The 18,371-nt window shown below is 42.1% G+C and overlaps 1 protein-coding gene and 1 pseudogene across 10 annotated transcripts in view; one reads left to right on the forward strand and one right to left on the reverse strand.

Annotated features, from left to right (window-relative positions):
* The window catches only part of ANKRD44 (ankyrin repeat domain 44), a 362,557-nt gene that overhangs the window by 39,787 nt on the left and 304,399 nt on the right, over positions 1 to 18,371 (forward strand). The window lies entirely within an intron of this gene.
* On the reverse strand, positions 12,857 to 13,492 carry LOC117094688 (annotated as a pseudogene).

The raw sequence follows: 18,371 nt of genomic DNA on the forward strand, positions 1-18,371 counted from the left end.
AGCAGAGCCCTGCAGTCATTGTAACAACCAAAAGCCCCCGACCCGGCTCCAAAGTCTGTAGGAGGAGTGCTACCCCACTGAGAACCACTGCGGTGGACATGGAAAGTCCAACAGCCCTAAATGATCATCCGTATAGAGCCCTTGTGGCCCCCAGCTGGTTGCCCAGCCCCCCAACATGGTGCTGTATACATATTTGTTAAATAAGTAAATGAATGAACTACCAGACTTTGAATACTTGAAGTAAATGGCATGGATCCCCCCTTCTAAAAGTTTATGAGTGTGTGTTGTGTGTGTGTGTTTTAAGGAGACTGGGTCAGCTGGGCACGGTGGCTCATGCCTGTAATCACAGCACTTTGGGAGGCCGAAGTGGGAGGATCTCTTGAGCCCAGGAGTTCAATACCAGCCTGGGCAACATAGTGAGACCTTGTCTCAACAAAAAATCCAAATATTAGTTGGGTGTATTGGCATGTGCCTGTAGTCTCAGCTACTTAGGAGGCTGAGGTGGGAAGACTGCTTGAGCCTGGGAGGTTGAGGCTGCAGTGAGCTGTGATAACACCACTGCCACTGCACTCCAGCCTAAGTGAGAGTGAGTGTCTGTCTCAAAAAAAAAAAAAAAAAAAAAAGACTCTCAATCTGTCACCCAGGCTGGAGGGTCATGGTACAATCACAGCTCACTGTAGCCTCAAAATTCAAAATGGTCAGGTTCAAGCGATCCTCCCAGCACAGCCTCCCAAGTAGCTGGGACTACAGGTGCACCCCACCACACTCGGCTAATTTTTGTTTTTGTTTTTGTTTTCATAGAGATGGGGTTTCTCTATGTTGCCCAGTCTGATCCTGAACTCCTGGCCTCAAGCAATCCTCACACCTCAGCCTCCCAAAGTGCTAGGATTACAAGGTGTCAGCCACCATGCCAGGCGAATGTGATTTTTTTTTTTTCTAAACCAGAATTGGCCTCTGTTCTTTGTCCCAAAATAGAAACCCTAAAGTACTTAAAACTGAAAAAGGGCTTTGGTGCAGGTTGGGTTCTCTAGAAGAAGATGCTAAGATGGAATTTGGGGTGTGAGATGCTCGTTAGGGACCAACATGCAGGAAGGGAAGGACGCAGGACTGGGCCGAGGGAGAAGTTGAAAAGACCTCAGCACACCCGGCAGGAGGTCCTGGAGTGAGTGTTTGCAGTCACCGTGTGCTGCTTTGGGCCATGATGGACCTTTGTATCCTTACCTCTCAGTTACAGGCAGGTTGTCACAGGAAGGGTGTGATCTCAGATGAGGTGGCTCTCTGCAGCAGGGGCCGACCCTGAAGGAGCTGGCAGCTGGAGGCCATGTGCTGACCACACTCTGCACAGCTGGGCAGCAAGCCCTTATCTGAAGAGAGGTCATCTCAGTCTGCCATAGGCTTTCGTAGAGACCCTCACTGTGCCTCAGAGCAACCCTAGGAGATGGGTACAGTTATCATTCCCATTTTTTAGGTGAGGAAGCTGAGGCTGAGAGAATTTTCTCTAACTTCCCTGATTTAATTACCTAACTAGTTAATGTCTCAGTGAGAACAGGAACATGACTTCTAAATGCCAGGTCCCCTTAGTGATGTCCACATGAACTTGACAGTTCTCATTCATTCATTCAGTCATGTGGTTGGTTGGTGTGAAGTGACATGCGCTGTGCTGAAGTGGGGCAACTGAGCTACTCAAAAGCCTGTCTGATTCATATATATATATATTTTTGTGGTTGGTTGAGTAGCTTACAGGTAGATTAGCATGGTGAGGTGGAAACATCTGAATCCTTTTATTCACAGCTTTTATCACTTGATCAGCTTAAGGAATTAATTTTAAAAATCCTTAACATGCCTGAGAGCTGCTTGTTTTGTGATAAGATTTTCCTTGTAGGTTGTTCCTAGCATAGACAAGGACATTTGATTAGGGCCTTAGGCCTTCAATATATCACTTCCCAGGCTCCAGCCAACTGGTGTTGGTGGGTGAACCAGCCAGCTGGCAGCTGCCTCGGGAATCTGGTATGTACTCCAGGAAGCCCAGGCCACGGGTGCTGGCCTGGCTCCTCGGCCCTGTGCCCTCTTCCTTTTTTTTCCTGGGCAGCTTCAGGTTAGGCTGTCGGCAGCCTGTTGAAAAGGGGTTCAAACCATTTCTAGATCCCCCACTGGAAAGCACTATCTTTAATCAAAGGCAAAGCATTTTGGCTACTGTGTGTTAGAATAATTTTGACTTTTTAGCACATCAAATGGAAATGACTGTTAGACTTTAAGACTGGCCACAGGCAAGTCCAGTGGAATTCTTAGAACTGTCAGCCTTCCTAACTCTGGCAGATGAAATAAGCATATCATAAACATCATTTTTAGTATAATACTTTAATATTTTTGAGAGCAGAATTCTTTTAAAATAATTTTTTAAAATTACAAAATATATGCCCACTGTAAAAATGAAATCTTTTGTCCCCTCCAATGCTGTCACACCCCTGGGGTCCTTGGTGTTAACAGTTGCATGGTTTTCATCCCTCCTTTCTCTGTGCTTATTTGAACATAAATATTTGACCATGTTTTTTTTCTTCCTTTTCAATAAACATGGCACTAAATATAGGTGTGTTATAAATTGCTTTATCCATAAAACAATATATTATTGACACTTCCCCCCAGGTTAATACGTAGCTTCATAATATTCCATGGTGTGGATGTATCATGATTTATTCAGTCATTGCCCCTATGGGTGGACACTTGTTTCCAGTTTTTGTCATTAAAATAATGCTGCTCCTACATGCTCTGCAGAGTTGGGGATAGGGAGGTGAACAAAAGAGAGATGCTCCAGGTTTTCCAGAAGTTTATGTTGTAGTGGTGGGAGGTCATCTATAAACAGGTAAAGCAATAGATGAAATAGGAAATAGCAATTAGAGATAAGGGCTGTGAGAAAAATAAAGATATGCCATAGTAGAGGAAAGGCCTCTTTAAGGAGATAAACTAAGCTGAGACCACGTGCTTGAGGAGACAGCCCTCTGGACACCCGCAGTGAGAGCATCCCAGGAGAGGGAGGGTAGATTCTGGTCCTAGCGGAGTCTGTCATAGAGCCTTCTGCAAAAGTTGTAGCAATTCACTCCCCACCCAGCAGCTCTCGCAGAAGCCCTGTTTCTCCACATCCTCCTCAGCTTTCAGTTTTAATCATCTTTACATTTTTGCCAGTCTGCTATGCGAAAATGGATATTTCCCAGACAGCTTTTTAATATGCTCATTGACCTTTTGCATCTTCCTTTTCTTTGAATTGCTTATTCATTTAAGTTGCTGTTAAAAAAATTGGGTTAACTGTCCTCTTCTGACCAGTTTGTAGGAGCTTGTTGTCTATCAGAAACTGTGGCTTCTTAAATGTCCTGACAAATTTCTTCTCATCTTTCTTCAGTCTCTTTCACTCTGTGACTTCTTTCCTTTAGTCCCAGAGGATGCAGGCCTGGCGAATCCTGAGGAATTAGGAATCTCGGGCCTCTGCCTTTGAGCTTTTTGGTGGCCCAAAAATACGTCTGAAATTAGAAAAAAAAAGTTTTTATTGGCTTCTTTGAATACTGAAAGAGAAAAGCAAAATCTAAGTTAATGTATATTTAATCAATCAAATACCTATAAGACCTAACTTGATGTCAACTAATCATTTATAAGTCAACTCAATATACAGTTATTTATAACCCAAATTGAAGTTAATTTATATTTAGTGTGGGAGGTGGGTGTTTTAGTCTGCTTTGGTGACTCTAACAGAATACCGTGGACTGGGTGGCCCATAAACAACAGGAATTTATTTCTCACAGTTCTGGAGGCTGCTGTCAAGGCACTGACCAGATTTGGTGTCTGGTGATGGTCCAATTCCTGGTTTATAGATATCCATCTTCCTGCTGCGTCCTCACATGATGGAAGGGGTGAGGGAGCTCTCTGGGTCTATTTCGTAATGGCAGCAATCCCACTTTAAGGGCTCCACTTTCCAAACAAAACAAAACAAAATAAAACTAACTTTTTAGTCTTGGCTTACTCCATTGTATTAGTCCATTTTGGGCTACTAAAACAAAATATCATCAATGGGTGACTTATAAACAATAGAAATTGACCAGGCGTGTTGGCTCACGCCTGTAATCCCAGCACTTTGGGAGGCCAAGGTGGGCGGATCACAAGGTCAGGAGTTCAAGACCAGTCTGACCAACATGGTGAAACCACATCTCTACTTAAAATACAAAAATTAGCTGGGCGTGGTGGCACGTGCCTGTAGTTCCAGCTACTCAGGAGGCTGAGGCAGGAGAATTGCTTGAACCTAGGAGGCGGAGGTTGCAGTGAGTCGAGATTGCACCACTGCACTCCAGCCTGGGTCACAGAGTGAGACTCCATCTGAAAAAACAAAAACAAAATACCAAACAAACAAATAAAACAATAGACATTTATTTCTCCCAGTTCTAGGAATTCCAAGATCGGTGTGCCAGCCTGGTAAGGTTCTGATGAGGGTGCTCTTCTAGTTGTAGGCTGCAGACTTCTTGTTGTGATCTCGATCTCACATGATGGAAGGAGCTAGCCAGCTCTCTACAGTTTCTTTTATAAGGGTCGTAATCTCTAATTCCCTCCCAAAGACTTCAGCTTCTAATACTATCACTTCTGTGATTATAATTTCGACATATGAATTTTGTTGGGGATAAACATTCAGGTGATAGCAGCCCTCTAAGAGAGTTTTAAAACTTTGGGCTGGGTGTGGTGGCTCATACCTGTTATCCCAGCACTTTGGGAGGCCAAGGTAGGCAGATTGCTTGAGCCCAGGAGTTCGTGACCAGCCTGGGCAACATGGTGGAACTCCATCTCTACAAAAAAAAAAAAAAAAAAAAAATGGTGGTATGCATCTGTAGTCCCAGCTACTAGGGAGGCTGAGGTAGAAGGCTCACTTGAGCCCAGGAGATTGAGGCTGCTCTCCAGCCTGGGCAACAGAGTGAGACCCTATCTCAAAAACAAAGCAACCAACAAACAAAAGAAAACTGATTTGCAATGCATCAGTGGATTGTGAATTTAATGGGCTATGACTACATTAAAAAATAGAACAGAGACTATAATTTATATCACATTTAGTAAGATAATGTCAGTCTGTTCAGGATTCTATAGCAAAATAGCTTAGACTGGGTAATTTATAAACAACAGAAATTTATTCCTTACAGTTCTGTAAGTTGGAAAGTTCAAGATCATGGCACCAGCAGATTCAGTGTCTGCTGAAGGCCTGCCCTCTGCATCATAGATGGTGCCTTCTTGCAGAGTCCTCACATGGTGGAAGGAACAAGCTCCCTCAGGCCTCTTTTATAAAGGCACTAATCCCATTCTAAAGGTCCTACCTCTTAATGCTGTTGGGAATTAGGTTTTAACACATGGGTTTTGAGAGGCAGACACAAACATTCAGACCATAGCAGATAGATATTGTTCCATGAAACTTTTGTTAAGGTTATGTTTTTGTGTGTGTCTAGACCAGCTGCATAATTTGTGGGATATAGGGCAACATGAAAATGCAAGACTCCTTGTTAAAAAATTTTTAAGAATTTCAAGATGGCAGTAGCAGAGCATTTAACCAAGAATAGGACTCTTCTCAGCACAGGACCCTGGGCAGCTACACAGTCCGCTCGCCCTTGGAGCCAGCCCTGGTGTGTGTATATGCGTATATGATCTGGGTTGAGATGGAAGATTATTTTCTAAAGCCACTGTAGTGATGTGTGCCAAGATCTACAGAAAGGATGGTTGCGGAAACTACTGTGGGGTACCGGGAGCTTTCAGCCACTCCTGCTTGGTCTGCTCATCTGTACCTTGCCAGCCGGCTCTGCTCCCTCCATTCCTGCCTGCCGGTACCCACTTGCTGCCATATTGGCTCCTGGTTGGTTATGCCCAGCTCCAATGCCACAGCTTCTTCATCTCCAGCTCCCCTTTTCCCTGGCTTGCTTAGTGAGTCTAGAGGCCCTTGGGCAATGGCTCAGACACTGCCTACAATTAAATGCTAAGGTTTCTTTTACCCTTGACCCAGATGTCTCTCCTCTGGGTTTAGTCTGCTGTTTATTACTTCTTAGAAATTCCACCTGGATGTCCCTGAAGGGCTTCAGACTCATTTTCCACCTCACCTTTCCATCTCCCTCCAAAGCTGCTCTTACTCCTATGTTCATCACTTTGCTTGGTGCCATGAATGTTTACTCAGTTGTCCAAGCTGAAAACTGTGGAGATTATTCTTCATTCTTTTTTCTTTCTTCTTCCCCACCTCCTCAGATCCCATGAGTTGCCAAGTCTTGTCGGTTTGGCCTCCTCCATAATTGCTTTAGAGTCTGTTCTCTCTCCTCCATGTCTGGTACAGAGTCTGACTCCTGAGCGGGATGTGCAAGGCCTTAACTCTGATCCTTCCCTGCATTCTCATCCTCACCTCCCACCCCTGTCCCCCAACCCCTGCTCCAGCCACACATCTGTTCCCCCAGGTTCTCGGGCTTCTTAACTGGGAGCAATAGCATCCCCCCCATCCTTGAGGACATTTGGAAATGTGGGAGGGGCATTACTTTAGTTGTTGTCATGATTGGGAGTTGCTGCCGGCAATGAGTGGGTGGGGTCTGAGACAGCAAATGTCCTGCAGTGTGTGGGACAATCTACCAGACATGACCCAGAATTGCAGGTAGCCCCCTGCTGAAAAACAGATGCCTCTGCCCTTTGCCCTTCCCTTTGTCTGAGATGGCTCTCCTCCATCTTCTCTGCCTGGGAAACTCCTACATGTTCTTTGAGTTCCAGCTTAGAAATGCCACCACTCTCTGAAGCCTCCTGTACCCATTTTGCACACTAAGGTTAATTGGTCCCAGAGTACTTGTACCTCCCATGGGCCACTTTGAGTATGTCTTTTCCTGGCTTTGTCCTCCCAGCACCTAGCATGGTTTGGCAGGTAGTAGGTGGGTAATAAACTAGAGGGTGGCATAGCTTAAGGAAATGCCACCACAAGCCCCTCAGCTCTGCAGTTCTTGGATTAGGCTTTACTTGTTATACTTCAATTCTGTCTTCTCCTTCTTCCCCTGCCCCCTCTTTTCCCTTCTCAGTTGCAGTCTTTCTAACTCCAGCATGCGCTTCTTCATTACTACAGATTGGCTACCTTCCATAGTTACAGTCATCTGCGGTTCCTCGAGGCATCTAAGAATTGAAATAGATCTTGGCCATCTTTGCTCCCGAGGTGTGATTGCAGTAGTTACAGCTCCCGTTTCCAAGGCAACAGCCTTCTGGTTATGCGTAGAGTGCTTCTCTTAGTGGATCTCCATTAGGAGAGAGGAGCCTTACTGCTCCCATCTCCATATTCAAACTTTCCCTGCTTTATTGCTTATTTATAACAGGCCAGTTTACACTGAAACAGGGCAGGGTCAAAATATTACTCTGCTCTGGCAGTTTAAAAACTGTTTTGAAGCATACTATACATGTGGAAGAGAGCACATTTAGTAAGTATATATCTTCATGAATACCCTCCATGAGTAGCACCCAGATTAAAAAAAAAATACATTACCAGCACCCCAAAGCTCAACAGCTTTTCATGGAAATGTTGGATTTTTTTTGAATATGCATTTCTTATCTTATCTGAGTCATATTTTTCCCCAAAACAGCTGCAATCTAAGGTTCCAAGAGATACATCCTGATTTAAGAACGCTGAGCAATCAACACACAGATTAGATAGGTAACTTTAGATCATTGCTATTTAAAAAAACATTTAAAAAAACATGATTTCCCCAGTGTTAGGGAGGCATCCTGGGGATGAGAGCCTCCAGTCTGATGGATTCCCAGTTCTGTGGAGTGAAGGCAGGGCATATGAGGAAGGTCTCAGTCCAGGCTTATTCCTCAAGCCCGTGAAAAGCAGATGCATGCAGACATATGCACCCCCTCGTTATCCCATTCACCCCATTCTTCCATTTTAAAAAAGTCACTTGAGTATCAGCTGGTGTAAGTGGAATCAGCTTTTGAAATCAGATCATTCCAGAGTGAATCCCATCTCTGTCATCCATGTCATGTGACTACAATTCCTTTCCTCTCTGGGTTTTAATTTCCTCACCTATAAAATGGGAACAGTATACTTCTCTTGCAGACTTAAAGTGAGGAAGAAATGAGATAACAAATGCGAAAAATGCCAGCATTGTGGTTGGTTCACAGAAAGTCACAAAAAATGGTAGTTTCTCTGTTTTCTTACCCAAAGTTGGAAATTGTCAGAGCCTTCGTTACATTGTTCCTGAATAACTTGTCATTTCTTTGTCTCCTATTTCCCCTGCCCCAGTGCATCTCACATGCTTCTTTCTCCAGATTTATCTTCCTGAATCACTCTTTGTACCTTTGCTATTAAAAAGACTGAGAAGATTTTCACGGCACGTGTGCTGAAGCTAGGCATAGAAGGGCTTCATAGAGCAGCTCCATGGCTTCTGGGGTATCCCACACCTTATTCTTCCTGTTGTGATGCCCTTGGGTCGTGGTGAAGGAGGTAGTTGGCCACCCTGTGCCCTTCTTTTCCTATCGTAAAACCTGTGCTGCGTTCCTCAGCCTCGCCACAATCTAAGACATTTGGCTCCTTCCTGGAGATACCATTCTGGATCCAAGGATTTAAGGAGCTCCATCCTGACCCTTGGACTCTGTGTCAAGTCAGGTCTGGCCTTGCCTTTGTGTTCCTTTTTGGGAGACTGGGCTTCGGCTTTGTTCCCAAGTTGTGATTTCTACCTTGCCCCCGATTCTGGTGACTTTCTCAGTTCCTGCCTTGGTGTCTTACCCCGACCCCAGCTCCTCTGGAATGGCTTCTTCCTTTGGACACTCAGCACCGAGAGTCAGTCTTCCCTCCACTCCTGGTGCTTTATCTTGGACACCCCTACTGTAGCCCTGAACCAGCTGCTTACTTAGATAGCCACCATTATCTGGGGTCATTGTTTTCAGATACCCTGTCTCATGGAGCAAGTGCCCCTTAGTAACACAGCATGTCATTTCAGCATGAATTGATTGTGTGCACTTATTTGGAACTTAGCTATCTAGCCTTTTATCTATCTAGAACATGGTGGAGAATCAAGAAACATTAAAAAGTGGAGCCAAACATAGGTGTGACAAAGTCTAAGGAACATATTTTTTACTCTTAGGAGAAGGCCTTAGGCCCTCAGAGGCAGGTACTCTTACTTTAGACACATGGCTAATTGGCTTTTAAGTCCACAATAAATTAGCAACAGCCAATTATTCACAATAGGGAGAAATGACAACCTATTAGAAAGGTGGGGGAGGATGGGAAAAATGATAAATGCATAAAGGAGGCGAGAAATTACATTAAAGATTCGGGAGTGATGTTAGCATTTTAAAAGACACTGAGAGCATCCTTGAAATACAGAATGTTCACGATGGCGACCCTTAGTCATCTGCAAAATGTCCTTATAATTTTCTCAAGATGATGAGGAAGAATGCTACTATACATTTTAAGATGTCTACCTAAAATAACTAAAATAAAAAGATTTCCATGTTTATTCAGGCTAAACCTTTATTCATTCATTCATCTAATATTTACTGAATGCCTTGTTATGGCATTGTTCTAGGTGCTGAGAATATGTTACAGAGCAAAACAGATAAAATCCCTGTCCTCTTGGATATTAATCTAGAAGACTGGGCTTTTCAGAGAAAGTAATTCTTCATGACCTGAGAGGGTCAAGCTTTTTGCCTTTATTATTTTTAATAAACTGTGTAGGACATTTTTCTATATTGTGAATAGAAGATTAAGTGGAAGAGATTATTTCTTAGATGTCAAAACTGACTTCTATGAATGTTGTAAAACACATTGAAAGTCTCTGAGACTTGACTTACTTAGAGTATTTCATTTTTCATCACAACAGGAAGTAGGAAGTGCGGTTTGTTTTTTGCTGATGGGGAAATGGCAGAATGGAAAGGTGCAATGCCTTGCCTGAGGTTTTACAGAGTTTAGTGACACTCTTGCATGCCCATACTAGATGATTTCTCATTTCCAAGGTCAAGTCTCTTGGTTAGGGACTGTCATTCAGTTCATGTAAAGAAAAAGGGAGGAAAATGCCGCAATTTTAAATATAAAAGGGTAAAAGGGAGTGAGTTAATGTTTGTGTAATTAGTCCTAAAATGAATTCCTCATCTGTGGTTTTCTGGGTCAGACAGTAGACTTAAGATCTGTTTGTATATTAGTGACTTAACTGGCTCTCTTAAGGATGTAATTTCAACTGTAATTTTCCATCTTTTCCCCCTTTCCTCTGGCATCATTATAGAAAGTTCTTAGCTGTTATTTGAGGCTTTCTAAAAATTATCAAAGTGGAGTAGCTACTGAGCTTTTATTTTGGTCCTTAATCAGAAAGGACTGAAAATGATGGTTCTTGGTGGAGAGTTCTTTAGATAGTCTTCACCTCCAGTTGAACCCCTGAAAGACTATGAGTTCCAGCCTGGCCAGGCGGCTACCACTCCTCCAATAGGTTCTACTTGCATGAGCAATCATTTTCCCATGAAAGCACAATGCCTTCATGTACAGCTTTCCTTTTACCTGGTATTCAGTTTATGACGTTCTGCTTGGAGAGTGAGCATTTGATTTATTATTTTGACCGAAAGTCATTTTTATATAGGGCTATGTCATATGCTTTACATTTTAGCCCTTGGAGGATGTGACAAAATGCTTTTACTACTCGATTTCAGTTTGTGAAAACATAGGTTTTTCAGATTAGAACTCTTATGTTATAGTGCTAATAAAGCCAAAGGGTTGAAATATTATTAAAAACATTCCTTTCTGTCTTTCTTTTTAATATCATGGAATTATGTGCTTTTTCAAGTGTTAAAGGAAAGTGATACCCATTGGTTTGCAGTATTTTCATGGTAACATTTAATATGCTTTGTTCATAAATGGTCTCAATTATAATACTCTCTGCATATGAGAAACCCTACACTTAGGAGATAGAGAATCATGAAACAAAATGCTCTGTCATTTTTATTAGACAAGGCAGAGACAGTAAAGAAAAAAAAGAAGTCCTCCCAAAGACTTCATTTTTAAAAAGCTGCTGCTGGCTGGGCGTGGTGGCCCATGCCTGTAATCCTAGCACTTCGGGAGGCTGAGACAGGCAGATCACTTGAGGTCAGGAATTCGAGACTAGCCTGGCCAACATGGTGAAACCTTGTCTCTACTAAAAATACAAAAAATTAGCTGGTATTGTGGGTGCACACCTATAGTCCCAGCTATTCGGGAGGCAGAGGCAGGAGAATCACTTGAACCCAGGAGGCAGAGGTTGCAGTGAGCTGAGATCATGTCACTGCACTTCAACCTGGGCAACAGAGTGAGACTCTGTCTCCCCACCCCCTCCCCACCAAAAAAAAAAAAAGCTGTTACTTAAGGAAGTACATTAGCATTTCTCTGTCTAAAGTAAGAAAAAGCTACCTGGCATGTGGAATGGGCTCATGATGTCTTTGCACTTATTTGAATTTTTGGCTAGAGTGGGATTAGGAGTTGATGTTGGACAGAATATTTCTATGAGGACTGAATTCTGTGGGAGGTTTACTGGGTTTTCTCAGTGTGCCCAAGATGCTGCTGACTCTTTTACTGTCCTTGTCATTGAGCCAACTATCGTTTTCATTTTGTAAGTGGCAATGACCATTAAACAATTGAGAATGTTTATTGTCTTTTCAAAGAAAACCATATAATTTTTAAAGAGCCTATGAAAGCTGACATGGTAACTTTGACCTAAGTATTTTGTCCATTTTGTTTGGGATATGGAGTCAAGGGTTTTGATTTCTTGCACTTGGGAAATGTTATTTTCTAATCACCCTCGGGGGTCTGGAAAAGGTGAAGGAAAGGTTCCCATATTATAAATGATGTGAAGGATTCTAGTCATCTCTGACTAGAGACAGAGATGAGGAAGACAAGACAAGCCCTTTACTGAATGGGTGCTAGAGCCGAAGACTTTCTCCTTCTGTGAGGATGCCCTGAGGGAAAGGGAGGAAAGCCACCCCTTGTTATGAATTATTTACTGTATCTCTGACTTCAAGGATTGTGAAAAATGATACTAAAAACTCAAAAAGGTTAATGCTATCATCAAACTCTGACAGTGCACTCTGAAAACATGCTGGGAAATTCCCTTCAAGAAATCCAGGGTGCTTTCTGCTTAAGGAATGGCTATCAAAACAAAAGATAGCGGTTGAATTCAAAGTGCTTCAAGAGAGGTATTAGTTGAGATACTTATTTGGTCAAAATAAGAACACAGAAGTTTATTTTACTCTCATCTATAATGGTCTGAGCATAAACAAACCAAGACTGAGAAGATAACTCCATAATGTTAGGAATAAAGTTTTCTTTTATTACCATCTCTACCACATAGCTTCTTTCTTTCAGCTAAGATAGTTGCTCCACTTTCTATCACCATGGGAAAAGGAAGTAGGAAAGAGGAGGGCGGCCTTCTTTCTTTTCTTTTTCCTTTTTTTTCTCTTTAAAATAAGAAACACGATCTCACTATGTTGCCCAGGCTGGTCTCAAGCTCCTGGGCTCAAATGATCCTCCTGCCGCAACCTCAGGCGTAGCTGGGACTACAGATGCACACCACTGCACTGGGCTTCCAGCCTCCTTTCCTTCTAAGAGCATGACCTGAAAGTTGAAAACATCTTATTCCATTAGCCAGAATCAATCACATAATGACTTTTCTACAATGGAGGCTGGGAAATGTAATCTTTAGGGAGGCAGCCATGTGCCCAGCTAAGGCTTCTGTTACTATAGAGGAAAGAGAAGATGGATACTGGGGAGACAGCTAGGAGCCTCTGCTACACTGGAATAGTGACATTTGCCTTTCAGTGTTCCTGTACTGCTGTGGCTTTTAGGCAAATTCAAACTTGACATAACACCTTTTTTTTTTTCTTTTTCTTATTAATACAGTATTTGTCTTTCCTCTGTCAAACCCTGAGCCAATGATGTTCCCCAGGCCACCTGGGGAGGTATAGGAAAAGAAATATACAGGGCTGATGAGCCATGAGAGAAAGAACTATGGGAGGTGGAGACGTCTGCTTCGCATGGCGAAGAGGATGAGAAAGGCCACCATCAGGCAAAAGAGCCCCATGGCTTCCTAGGGGGTAAAGCCTAGAATGGCGTAGGAGAAGAGCTGCTTTTTCAGAGAAGGGTGCCAGGCATAACCAATGATGAGGCTCCCAAACAGAGTCCCAATCCCAGCCCCAGAGCCTGCCACCCTAACGGTGGCAGCCCCAGCCCCAATGAACTTGGCTGTTGTGTCAATGTCCCTTGAAATGGCACTGGTTTGGAAGCTGCGGCCAGGGACGAGTGAGGTAAGGGGACATGAGACTGCCAAGCTGCTAGGTTCTCACCTGTCAGTGTCTCTGGTCGTTTCAGCACCACTGCAGGTAGCGGATGGCTTAGCAGCTGTGAGGCGCTCTTGACCAAGGAGGGAGTGGAGATGAATTTGGAGCAGGTGTACATTTTCAGGGGGTAGGGGGCTGTGGCAGGAGAGCTGCGCCCAGTGCAGGGAAGACACAACACCTTTTAAAGAGGCATTAATATTCACAGACAGCATCAGACCATATCATGCAATATTTATATCTTGCTTAATGTATTGTTTAGATATCCATGTTAGGAAAGTAAATTTTGAATGTTTTGTTCATCTAAAGTTTTTTTTTTTTTTGAAAAAGAGTCTCACTGTGTTTTCCAGGCTGGAGTGCAGTGGCATGATCTCGGCTCACTGCAACCTCCACCTCCTGGGTTAAAGCGATTCTCCTGTCTCCGCCTCCCAGTTACTCCCAAGTAACTGTAATTACAGGTGTGCTCCACCATGCCCAGCTAATTTTTTGTAATTTTATTAGAGACGGGGTTTCACCATCTCTTGGCCAGATTGGTCTTGAAGTCCTGGCCTCAAGTGATCCACCCGCCTCAGTCTCCCAAATTGCTGGGATTACAGGCATGAGCCACCATGCCTGGCCTGTCAATCTTAACTTAAAAGCAACTGTAGTTTCTTCAAACATTCTCCTATGGAAAGAATGCAGTCATTTTGGTAGGTTGAAATGTTTACGTGGAATTTCTGTCAGCACAAATCCATATGCCTTAAAATGAGAAAAGGCTTCAGAAAGGGCACCCACTAGAGGGTAGGTCAAAATTATTCATTCTGATGGGAATTTGATTCTGGAGTTGTCAGTGGTCAATAAATAGAGTTTACTTCATGATGTTGACTCTAGGAATGGAGCCAAAACACTGCAACCTCATTTATAACTCCCCTACCTCTGTGGGGAATCATATTAATAAGTAATTTTAGGGTCTGGGTTCTAAGATAATTTTATTAAAATAAAAAATTGTCTCTTGTTTCTCTACAAGAAGATACTGCCAGAAAGCTGTGCCATTTATTCTTTCTGGCTACTTCCTGTCTGGATTTTGTTTATTGCTCTCTGCCCAGAGTGCTCTATCAGAGGGAACTACCGTATGGCTAGGAAGATTTGTTTGTATAACAGTGTGCGAATATTTTGTCCTGGCTGGTAGGAAGTAAGCTGTTTCTGATAGATTCTTGTTGTAAAGCCTAGCACATACCATACAGTATAGATTTTTAGTTGTGATTTCTAGTTGCATGTGAATTTGCATTTTACCCTCGGTTTTTCTCTTATCCCATCACACAGAAGAGATGATTTCAAGGTGTGAGTTTTTTTCAGATCCTGTCTTCTTCATAAGGATAAACTAGACTTGCAGCCTGTCTCTTCTGGCCATCACTGGAGTTAGCAAGCCCTGTCTCTTGTTTGATTTGAGGCAAATGTTCTTGTTGTCTTAGCAGTATAACGTCTCAAGCGTGGTTCTGAGTTTGTGTTTAGCAATGAAAAGTCTCAGATTCTCTAGGGTCCCTTGTTATCACTTCTCCTTAAACACTTTTCAGAAGGCTCGGCAGTAATAACAGCTACTGTGGAAGAAGACAGGGTGTGTACAGTCATCAAAGCTTTATCTTTGGCATACAGAGTTGTGTTTTTAGAAAAGAAAACAATTAGAAAAGAAACTTTTTTTTTAAAGAAAAGATTGTCTATATTTTTTCCTTCTTTTTTTTGGTTGGCAAAAAAGCATTTGATGAGCTTCCCTTTAAAAAACTGTTTGGTTCAGGTCTCTGTTTCTAGGAAAAGTCGTCTTACCATTTTTCAGGTGAGGCCACTGATGAGTGATTTTGCTCAAGGTCATATAACATAGTATGGCCTATGTTCTTTATTGGACCACATTCTTTTCTTTCTTTCTTTTTTCTTTTCACCCTCAAATTACATGCACACTCATGGGAATCCCACACAAACGTGAAACTCCTGGACCACATTCTTTTCAGTGAGTTATAGCAAGTGACTCTATTTATAGATGACCAAAAGGTGGTTGTATGCCCCAGGAGACACATTAGCATTTTAGATAAAGTAAGAGCCTAGAGAAGGCAGACTCCCTCTATGGCAAGTCCTTCCTGCTGGGGCCTGGTCTTATTCATCATGGTGTCTCTAGTGCCAAACTCAGTGCACCTGGCACATTGGAGTCTGCGGCATATGCTTGTTGGCTGTTGAATTAGTGACTATGACACTGTTGTGTTGGAGGATGACAGTTTAACAAAAAAGAGAAAAGATTTGAAAGCGAAATTTTCTCAGGCAGCCTAAGGAGGGTTGGATCAGCTTAGAAGCAGAAGGGAAAGAGATTATCTGCAGGAGTCTGGGAAATCATGGTGGGTTAGATAGGAGGAACCAAGATCTAGGGAATTTAACAAGGACTTGTCTCAAAACTGGATTTTTAACTCCCATATATTCCAAGTACCTTTGTTTTTGTTTCTTAGGTTTATGAAGTTATTTTTAAAGTGAATCTGTTGCTATGTTGTGTTCTTAGTGTGTAGCTCTGGGAGGGGGACACGGTTATGTATATGTGAGCAGGAGCTGCTCAGGGGAGGCCTCTAGTAGGAGCTGCAGTGCTGGACTCAATGGCCCAAACTTGCATCCCTGGACCCAGAGTCCTGGGACCATCCTGTGTTTCATGTTTACTCACCCAGTTCATTAATCTTCCTGGACAATAAAAACTTACGTTATTGCCTTTGTAGAAGGACTGTGCTTAAGACTGCTTTATCTAGTCTTTAAGAGCCTAGAAGGAAACTTTTGGCAATATCTTTCTGTCCAGGCTGCAACGTTTGGTAGTTGGTTGAGACCTGAATAATGGAAACCCTGGCTTCTTAGTTTTAGTGTGTTGGAAGTTCTTCAGAACTCCCAAAGCACTTCATGAATATCTACTCAGAGCACATGAATGTCTACTCAGAGCAAGCATTACATTTCTATCCTACAGAAAGAGATACTGAAACAAAACAAGAAGATATATTTTGAAACACCATTTAGAAGAAAATGAAGCAATCACTAATCATTAGGGAAATGCCAGTCAAAACCATTACAAATGAGATACCACTTCATACTCATCAGGGTGACTATCCAAAAACCAGAAACAGCAAGTGTTGGTGAGGATGTGCAGAAATTGAAGACCTTGTGCTTTGCTGTTGGGAATGTAAAATGGTGCAGCTGCCATGAAAACCTGTATGGTGGTTTCTCAAAAAGTTATATATAGAATTACCATTTGATCTAGCAATCCTGCTTCTGGATATATATCCAAAAGAATTGAAAGCAGAGAGGTGAACAGATATCAGTACATTCATGTTCATAGCAGCATTATCCACAATAACCAAAAGATGGAAACAACTCAAATGTCTGATGACAGATGAATTGATAAACAATGTGATATATATATATATATATTATTCAGCCTTAAAAAGGAAGGAAATTCTGGCCAAGTACAGAATTCCCAAAGTAATCCTAGCACTTTGGGAGGCCAAGGTGGGTGGATCACTTGAGATCAGGAGTTTGAGACCAGCCTGGTCAACATGGTAAAACCCGTCTCTACTAAAAATACAAAAAAAAAAAAATTAGCCGAGTGTGGTGGCACATGCCTGTAATCACAGCTACTTGGGAGGCTGAGGCAAGAGAATTGCTTGAACCTGGGGCAGTGGTTGCAGGGAGCCAAGATCGCACCACTGTACTCTACCCTGGGTGACAGGGCAAGACTCCATCTCAAAAATAAATAAATGAATAAACAATAAATAAAAATAAAAAGGAAGGAAATTCTGACACATGCTACAACATAGCTGAACTTGAAGATATTATGCTAAGTGAAATAAGCCAGATGCAAGAACAACTATTGTATGATTTTCATTTATATAAGGTACGTAGAGTAGTCAAATTCAGAGAGATAGAAAGTAGAATAGTGGTTACCAGGGATAAGGGGAGCAGGCAATGGCAATTTAATGTTTAATTGGCACTGAGTTTCAGTATGGGATGGGGAAAAGTTTCTGGAGATGAATGATGGTAATGGTTGTATAATAATGTGAATGTACTTAATCCCAGTGAACTGTACACTTAAAGATGGTTAAAATGGTAAATTTAAAAAATTTAATTTTTGTGGGTACACAGTAGGTGTATATTTTTGTGGGGTACATGAAATGTTTTGATACATGCATGCAATGTGAAATAAGTACATCATGGAGAATGGAGTATCCATCCCCTCAAGCATTTATCCTTTGTGTTACAAACAATCCAATTATACTCTTTTAGTTATAAAATGGTAAATTTTATGTATCCTTTACACAATAAAAAAGTGTGCAAAAATATTGAATTGTTTTAAGATATTAAATAAAAGAAAAAGGAATTGAAGAAAGTCATGATTTTTTTTCCCAAAGTTTTATAATAATCACTAAAAAGCTGTTACTGTCTGTTGATTCTTTTAATCAAAAAAAAAAAAAAAACTTCTGTTTTTCTGTGTGCTTTTAATTTGTTTTTTAAGAAAAACCTCTTAAAAACTATTATCATACCAAACAGAACTGGTAAATATTTAGCTTTCCCAGGTGGGTGTACATGGTACTCACATTTGTCCAGCTGACCTCCTTTGCAAAATGATCTGAAAGAGATCTTATCACCTTGACTATAAAGAAATCCCACACAATGATGGCTGCCACCTCCAAGAGAGTCCTGGAATCTGCTTAAGCTCAGGCAACTGAAATTTTAAACACTAAACCTGTGCAAGGAGAGCGCTTGCTTCTTGGGGACTGGATTGGTGTTTTCACCTATTCTTCCATTGCTTTTGAAGATGAGCTGCTTTTAGAGGTTTGGAGACATCAACTGACTTCTCTCTTTTCTGTACCTCCTGAGGCACCCAAAGCATGAATACAGTTTTTTCTCCTTCTTCTCTCTTTATATACTTGGTCTTTGATCTGTGATCTATGAGAAGGCTGAAGCCCCCTTACAGGACGGTTTACGATTTATTGGGAGTACATGGAAGTCCTGGACGAGGGTGATGTGGCTGCCTCAAATTGCATAGGAGCGATTAG

The sequence above is a fragment of the Trachypithecus francoisi genome, unplaced genomic scaffold (assembly GCF_009764315.1).
Source record: "Trachypithecus francoisi isolate TF-2019V2 unplaced genomic scaffold, Tfra_2.0 Lachesis_group13, whole genome shotgun sequence".
NCBI classification, from domain to species: Eukaryota; Metazoa; Chordata; class Mammalia; order Primates; family Cercopithecidae; genus Trachypithecus; species Trachypithecus francoisi.